The following is a 7485-nucleotide window of genomic DNA, read 5'->3' on the forward strand; positions in this document are numbered from 1 at the left end:
ATATAGCAGAGGATAGTTTTAATCTGCCTACCTCTGGGTTATGGGCCCAGCATGCTTCCATTGCAGTACTCTGCTGCACATGTAAGTGCAAGAGATCCTGAAGCACTCACTCATCATGGGAAAGTACCAATGTGTTTCTTCGTTGGTGGATGGAAGAAACATCTTACAAAAACTCTCCAGATTATTGACTTTTTAAAGTTTTTCTAGGAAACGTTTTAGATGAATGCTTATTAGCCTTTGTCAGTATGTACTTTTGCAAAGTGTCTCTGTGGCGCAATCAGTTAGTGTGTTCGGCTATAAACCAAAAGGTTGGTGGTTCAATCCCACCCAGGGACGTAATTGACCTTGTTATCAGATTTTGGTGATCTTTAAGTAGACAAGTCAAAATTTCAAACCCCCTCTTATGGTGTAGGGTACCTGGCCTTCTCTGATGTAATCAGAGTTAGATTTGATTCAGTGATTTTATAAAAACAGCTAGGAAGCACAATTTAGCAGTGGGTTGCAGAGAAAAAGAAATATGCTGGCAAAAAAAATCCAATTGAGTGATTAAACAGCTCTTAATTTTCTGGATTTATTTTTATGCTAACAAATTTGTTCTTTGAAAAGTGTCCACAAAGCCAAGTCTCTGATTAACACCTTTGTAGGGATGGTTTTTAACCTATTACTAAATTAAATTTGCTTCATTGGAAAGGCAGCAAGATGCATCCTCATTTCAATGTCTACTGAAATAATACGGGTTGACACAAGGAAACATTAACGCCACTGCATCCTTGCTGCTTTCTCATGTGGAAGTCTGTTTAATGTGAAAACAAGGTGATATCTAATTAGCACACAGGTAAGGAATTAAGAAAATCTTTATTTAAGGGTGAAGATGTTTCTCACAAAATCGTTGCCCCAATGCATCATTGAAAGTCAAGCTGGAAAGATGATTTTAATATATCACTTGTACATTTTGTATTGCTCTTCTGGTGACAATGTAGTTTGTTTTTGTCAATTACCCTTTTAATAATAGGGTAAAGAAAATTAAGTGGATTTTTTAAAGAAAACTATACTGTCAATATACTATTAAAACAAATTAAAATGGTAAAAGTTATTGTACTTTAAGTAAAAATAAAAGAGCAAAAATATCAATCCCAGTTTTGATTACTTAAATTAACAAAAAAATATGCATATAGCAAAGGATAGTTTCATTCTGCCTACCTCTGGGTTATGGGCCCAGCATGCTTCCATTGCAGTACTCTGCTGCACATGTAAGTGCAAGAGATCCTGAAGCACTCAGTCATCATGGGAAAGTACCAATGTGTTTCTTCGTTGGTTGATGGAAGAAACATCTTACAAAAACTCTCCAGATTATTGACTTTTTAAAGTTTTTCTAGGAAACGTTTTAGATGAATGCTTATTAGCCTTTGTCAGTATGTACTTTTGCTAAGTGTCTCTGTGGCGCAATCAGTTAGTGTATATGGCTATTAACCAAAAGGTTGGTGGTTCAATCCCACCCAGGGACGTAATTGACCTTGTTATCAGATTTTGGTGATCTTTAAGTAGACAAGTCAAAATTTCAAACCCCCTCTTATGGTGTAGGGTACCTGGCCTTCTCTGATGTAATCAGAGTTAGATTTGATTCAGTGATTTTATAAAAACAGCTAGGAAGCACAATTTAGCAGTGGGTTGCAGAGAAAAAGAAATATGCTGGCAAAAAAATCCAATTGAGTGATTAAACAGCTCTTCATTTTCTGGCTTTATTTTTATGCTAACAAATTTGTTCTCTGAAAAGTGTCCACAAAGCCAAGTCTCTGATTAACACCTTTGTAAGGATGGTTTTTCACCTATTACTAAATTAAACTTGCTTCATTGGAAAGGCAGCAAGATGCATCCTCATTTCAATGTCTACTGAAATAATACAGGTTGACACCAGGAAACATTAACGCCACTGCATCCTTGCTGCTTTCTCATGTGGAAGTCTGTTTAATGTGAAAACAAGGTGATATCTAATTAGCACACAGGTAAGGAATTAAGAAAATCTTTATTTAAGGGTGAAAATGTTTCTCACAAAATCGTTGCCCCAATGCATCATTGAAATTCAAGCTGGAAAGATGATTTTAATATATCACTTGTACATTTTGTATTGCTCTTCTGATGACAATGTAGTTTGTTTTTGTCAATTACCATTTTAATAATAGGGTAAAGAAAATTAAGTGGATTTTTAAAAGAAAACAATACTTTCAATATACTATTAAAACAAATTAAAATGGTAAAAGTTATTGTACTTTAATGTACACAGGATCTCACCCTCGCCGTCCGTCCCAGAGCCGCGCCGCCGTCCCCCTCGCAGAGCCGGAAGATAGAAGCCGGGTGAGTATGAGAAGAAAAGAAAGACTTCAGCGGCGGCAGAAGATTTCATGATCTTCACTGAAGTAACGCACAGCACTGCAGCTGTGCGCCATTGCTCCCATACACCTCATATACTCTGGTCACTGTAAGGGTGCAGGGCGCAGGGGGGGCGCCCTGGGCAGCAATATAAACCTCTTTTTGCCAAAAATATAACACATATACAGCTGGGCACTGTATATATGTATGAGCCCCCGCCAATTTTACAGTTTAAGCGGGACAGAAGCCCGCCGCCGAGGGGGCGGGGCTTCTCCCTCAGTACTCACCAGCGCCATTTTTTCTCCACAGTACCGCTGAGGAAGCTCCCCAGACTCTCCCCTGCTGAAACCACGGTAGACAAGAGGGTTGAAAAGAGGGGGGGGGCACATAATTCGGCGCAAATTACATACAGCAGCACCACTGAGCAAACATTAAGTTACTGTGTTATTCCTGGGTTATATAGCGCTGGGGTGTGTGCTCATGTGCTGGCATACTCTCTCTCTCTGTCTCTCCAAAGGGCCTTGTGGGGAAACTGTCTTCAGAAAAAGCATTCCCTGTGTGTGTGGTGTGTCGGTACACGTGTGTCGACATGTCTGAGGAAGAAGGCTATATTAGATAGGAGCGGGAGCAAATTAATGTGGTGTCTCCGCCGACAGCTGATTGGATGGATATGTGGAATGTTTTAAATGCTAGTGTAAACTAGTGATGAGCGGGTTCGGTTTCTCGGAATCCGAACCCGCCGAACTTCAGCTTTTTTTACACGGGGCCGAGCAGGCTCGGATCCTCCCGCCTTGCTCGGTTAACCCGAGCGCGCCCGAACGTCATCATCCCGCTGTCGGATTCTCGCGAGACTCGGATTCTATATAAGGAGCCGCACGTCGCCGCCATTTTCTCACGTGCATTGAGATTGATAGGGAGAGGACGTGGCTGGCGTCCTCTCCGTTTATAGAGAAGAGAGTAGAGAGTTAGAGACACTATTTAGTATTTACTAATTTTGGGGAGCATATTAGGACTGGAGTACTACTACTTGCTGATAGTGTGACCAGTGACCATTGACCACCAGTTTAATTAATCCGTTCTCTGCCTGAAAAAAAACGATACACAGTGTGACACAGTCACATACCATATCTGTGCTCAGCCTCAGTGTGCTGCATCATCATATGTAATACAGGTTGAGTATCCCTTATCCAAAATGCTTGGGACCAGAGGTATTTTGGATATCGGATTTTTCCGTATTTTGGAATAATTAGATACCATAATGAGATATCATGGTGATGGGACCTAAATCTAAGCACAGAATGCATTTATGTATCATATACACCTTATACAAACAGCCTGAAGGTAATTTTAGCCAATATTTTTTATAACTTTGTGCATTAAACAAAGTGTGTGTACATACACACAATTCATTTATGTTTCATATACACCTTATATACACAGCCTGAAGGTCATTTAATACAATATTATTAATAACTTTGTGTATTAAACAAAGTTTGTGTACATTGAGCCATCAAAAAACAAAGATTTCACTATCTCAGTCTCACTCAAAAAAGTCCGTATTTCGGAATATTCCGTATTTCGGAATATATGGATATGGGATACTCAACCTGTACTGTATATCTGACTGTGCTGAGTGCTCACTGCTCACACAGCTTAATTGTGGGGGAGACTGGGGAGCAGTTAGAGCAGGAGTACATAAATAATATATTTTAAGTACAGTGCACACTTTTGCTGCCAGAGTGCCACACTGCCAGTGTGACTGACCAGTGACCACACTGACCACCAGTATATTGTGATTGCCTGCTTAGGACGGAGTACTACTTGCTGATAGTGTGACCAGTGACCAGTGACCACCACCAGTTTAATTAATCCGTTCTCTGCCTGAAAAAAAACGATACACAGTGTGACACAGTCACATACCATATCTGTGCTCAGCCCAGTGTGCTGCATCATATGTAATACTGTATATCATTATCTGACTGTGCTGAGTGCTCACTGCTCACACAGCTTAATTGTGGGGGAGACTGGCGAGAAGTTATAGCAGGAGTACATATTTTAAGTACAGTGCACACTTTTGCTGCCAGAGTGCCACTGCCAGTGTGACTGACCAGTGACCACTGACCACCAGTATATTGTGATTGTCTGCTGACCACCAGTATATTGTGATTGTCTGCCTGAAAAAGTTAAACACTCGTCGTGTGGTGTTTTTATAAACGCATTCTGCAGACAGTGTCCAGCAGGTCCGTCATTACATAATATATACCTGTCCGGCTGCAGTACTAGTGTGATATATATATATATATATATATTAATTTTATCTCATTATCATCCAGTCTATATTAGCAGCAGACACAGTACGGTAGTCCACGGCTGTAGCTACCTCTGTGTCGGCAGTCGCTCGTCCATCCATAATTGTATACCACCTACCCGTGGTTTTTTTTTTCTATCTTCTTGATACTAGTAGCTTACTTTAGGAGTCTGCAGTGCTGACAGACAGTGTCCAGCAGGTCCGTCATTACATAATATATACCTGTCCGGCTGCAGTACTAGTGTGATATATATATATATATTTTAATTTTATCTCATTATCATCCAGTCTATATTAGCAGCAGACACAGTACGGTAGTCCACGGCTGTAGCTACCTCTGTGTCGGCAGTCGCTCGTCCATCCATAATTGTATACCACCTACCCGTGGTTTTTTTTTTTCCTATCTTCTTGATACTAGTAGCTTACTTTAGGAGTCTGCAGTGCTGACAGACAGTGTCCAGCAGGTCCGTCATTACATAATATATACCTGTCCGGCTGCAGTACTAGTCTGATATATATATATATATTTTAATTTTATCTCATTATCATCCAGTCTATATTAGCAGCAGACACAGTACGGTAGTCCACGGCTGTAGCTACCTCTGTGTCGGCAGTCGCTCGTCATCCATAAGTATACTAGTATCCATCCATCTCCATTGTTTACCTGAGGTGCCTTTTAGTTGTGCCTATTAAAATATGGAGAACAAAAATGTTGAGGTTCCAAAAATAGGGAAAGATCAAGATCGACTTCCACCTCGTGCTGAAGCTGCTGCCACTAGTCATGGCCGAGACGATGAAATTCCATCGACGTCGTCTGCCAAGGCCGATGCCCAATGTCATAGTACAGAGCATGTAAAATCCAAAACACCAAATATCAGTAAAAAAAGGACTCAAAAATCTAAAATAAAATTGTCGGAGGAGAAGCGTAAACTTGCCAATATGCCATTTACCACACGGAGTGGCAAGGAACGGCTGAGGCCCTGGCCTATGTTCATGGCTAGTGGTTCAGCTTCACATGAGGATGGAAGCACTCAGCCTCTCGCTAGAAAAATTAAAAGACTCAAGCTGGCAAAAGCACAGCAAAGAACTGTGCGTTCTTCGAAATCCCAAATCCACAAGGAGAGTCCAATTGTGTCGGTTGCGATGCCTGACCTTCCCAACACTGGACGTGAAGAGCATGTGCCTTCCACCATTTGCACGCCCCCTGCAAGTGCTGGAAGGAGCACCCGCAGTCCAGTTCCTGATAGTCAGATTGAAGATGTCAGTGTTGAAGTACACCAGGATGAGGAGGATATGGGTGTTGCTGGCGCTGGGGAGGAAATTGACAAGGAGGATTCTGATGGTGAGGTGGTTTGTTTAAGTCAGGCACCAGGGGAGACACCTGTTGTCCGTGGGAGGAATATGGCCATTGACATGCCTGGTGAAAATACCCAAAAAATCAGCTCTTCGGTGTGGAAGTATTTCAACAGAAATGCGGACAACATTTGTCAAGCCGTGTGTTGCCTTTGTCAAGCTGTAATAAGTAGGGGTAAGGACGTTAACCACCTCGGAACATCCTCCCTTATACGTCACCTGCAGCGCATTCATAATAAGTCAGTGACAAGTTCAAAAACTTTGGGCGACAGCGGAAGCAGTCCACTGACCAGTAAATCCCTTCCTCTTGTAACCAAGCTCACGCAAACCACCCCACCAACTCCCTCAGTGTCAATTTCCTCCTTCCCCAGGAATGCCAATAGTCCTGCAGGCCATGTCACTGGCAATTCTGACGAGTCCTCTCCTGCCTGGGATTCCTCCGATGCATCCTTGCGTGTAACGCCTACTGCTGCTGGCGCTGCTGTTGTTGCTGCTGGGAGTCGATGGTCATCCCAGAGGGGAAGTCGTAAGACCACTTTTACTACTTCCACCAAGCAATTGACTGTCCAACAGTCCTTTGCGAGGAAGATGAAATATCACAGCAGTCATCCTGCTGCAAAGCGGATAACTGAGGCCTTGGCATCCTGGGTGGTGAGAAACGTGGTTCCGGTATCCATCATTACTGCAGAGCCAACTAGAGACTTGTTGGAGGTACTGTGTCCCCGGTACCAAATACCATCTAGAGTTATTGATGCATCTTCATCCGTTGAGAGGGAACATAGGGCAAGAAGGTTGACTTACCTGCGGGAGCTGCCGAGATCAAATTAACTAGGCCGTCGCCAAACAAGGCTTCACCTTCATAGGGAAGAGACTCCCTTTCTTCTTGGAGTCAGCATCAGCATTCCCTTGGTGAATCCACAATGCCCTCCTATCCGAGACTGCCATGAAATTGGCCCGTGAACTCAAGAGTCCTATATCCCTTGCAGTCGTAAGTATGCTGCAGTGTCAACAGGCCAACTAAACCCTCCCCCCTCCTTTTACCCCATCACTTTGTCCAGTCCTTGTGGTCCATACTGTATTGCCATTATTATGCATGTTGCTGTGCTGGCCCTTTTCTGAATGTCCCTGCCACCGCCACCGAAGAGCTGGATAGCCCAGTATGAAAACCACCTGCCGGCCTCACTGACTGTCCGAGTCAAAGGCTCCATTTTTTTTTTAAAGATCCCTCTGCCAAGTTAAGGGGGGCTTAAGGGGGCCCCAGAGATATCAGTGTACTGGGGCCCAAGATTTCTGTTGCTGGCCCTGACCCTCAGGGGCGTATCTACCCCTTGGCCAGGATGTCACTTGCCAGGAGCACCATCCAGGTTTCAGTTGGGGGATTAGAGTTCATACAGTAATTAAATGTTTTCATATTGATAACTACATCTCCCAAGCATATACAGTGTGCTGGGGATGCT

At 43.0% G+C, this 7485-nt stretch overlaps 1 non-coding gene across 1 annotated transcript; it reads left to right on the plus strand.

Annotated features, from left to right (window-relative positions):
- Positions 1–262: 262 nt before the first annotated feature.
- On the plus strand, positions 263–336 carry TRNAY-AUA (transfer RNA tyrosine (anticodon AUA)). The gene has a single exon. It is a non-coding gene; the product is annotated as a tRNA-Tyr (tRNA).
- The last annotated feature ends 7149 nt before the right edge of the window (positions 337–7485 follow it).

This window comes from Pseudophryne corroboree, chromosome 3 (genome assembly GCF_028390025.1).
Source record: "Pseudophryne corroboree isolate aPseCor3 chromosome 3, aPseCor3.hap2, whole genome shotgun sequence".
NCBI lineage: Eukaryota > Metazoa > Chordata > Amphibia > Anura > Myobatrachidae > Pseudophryne > Pseudophryne corroboree.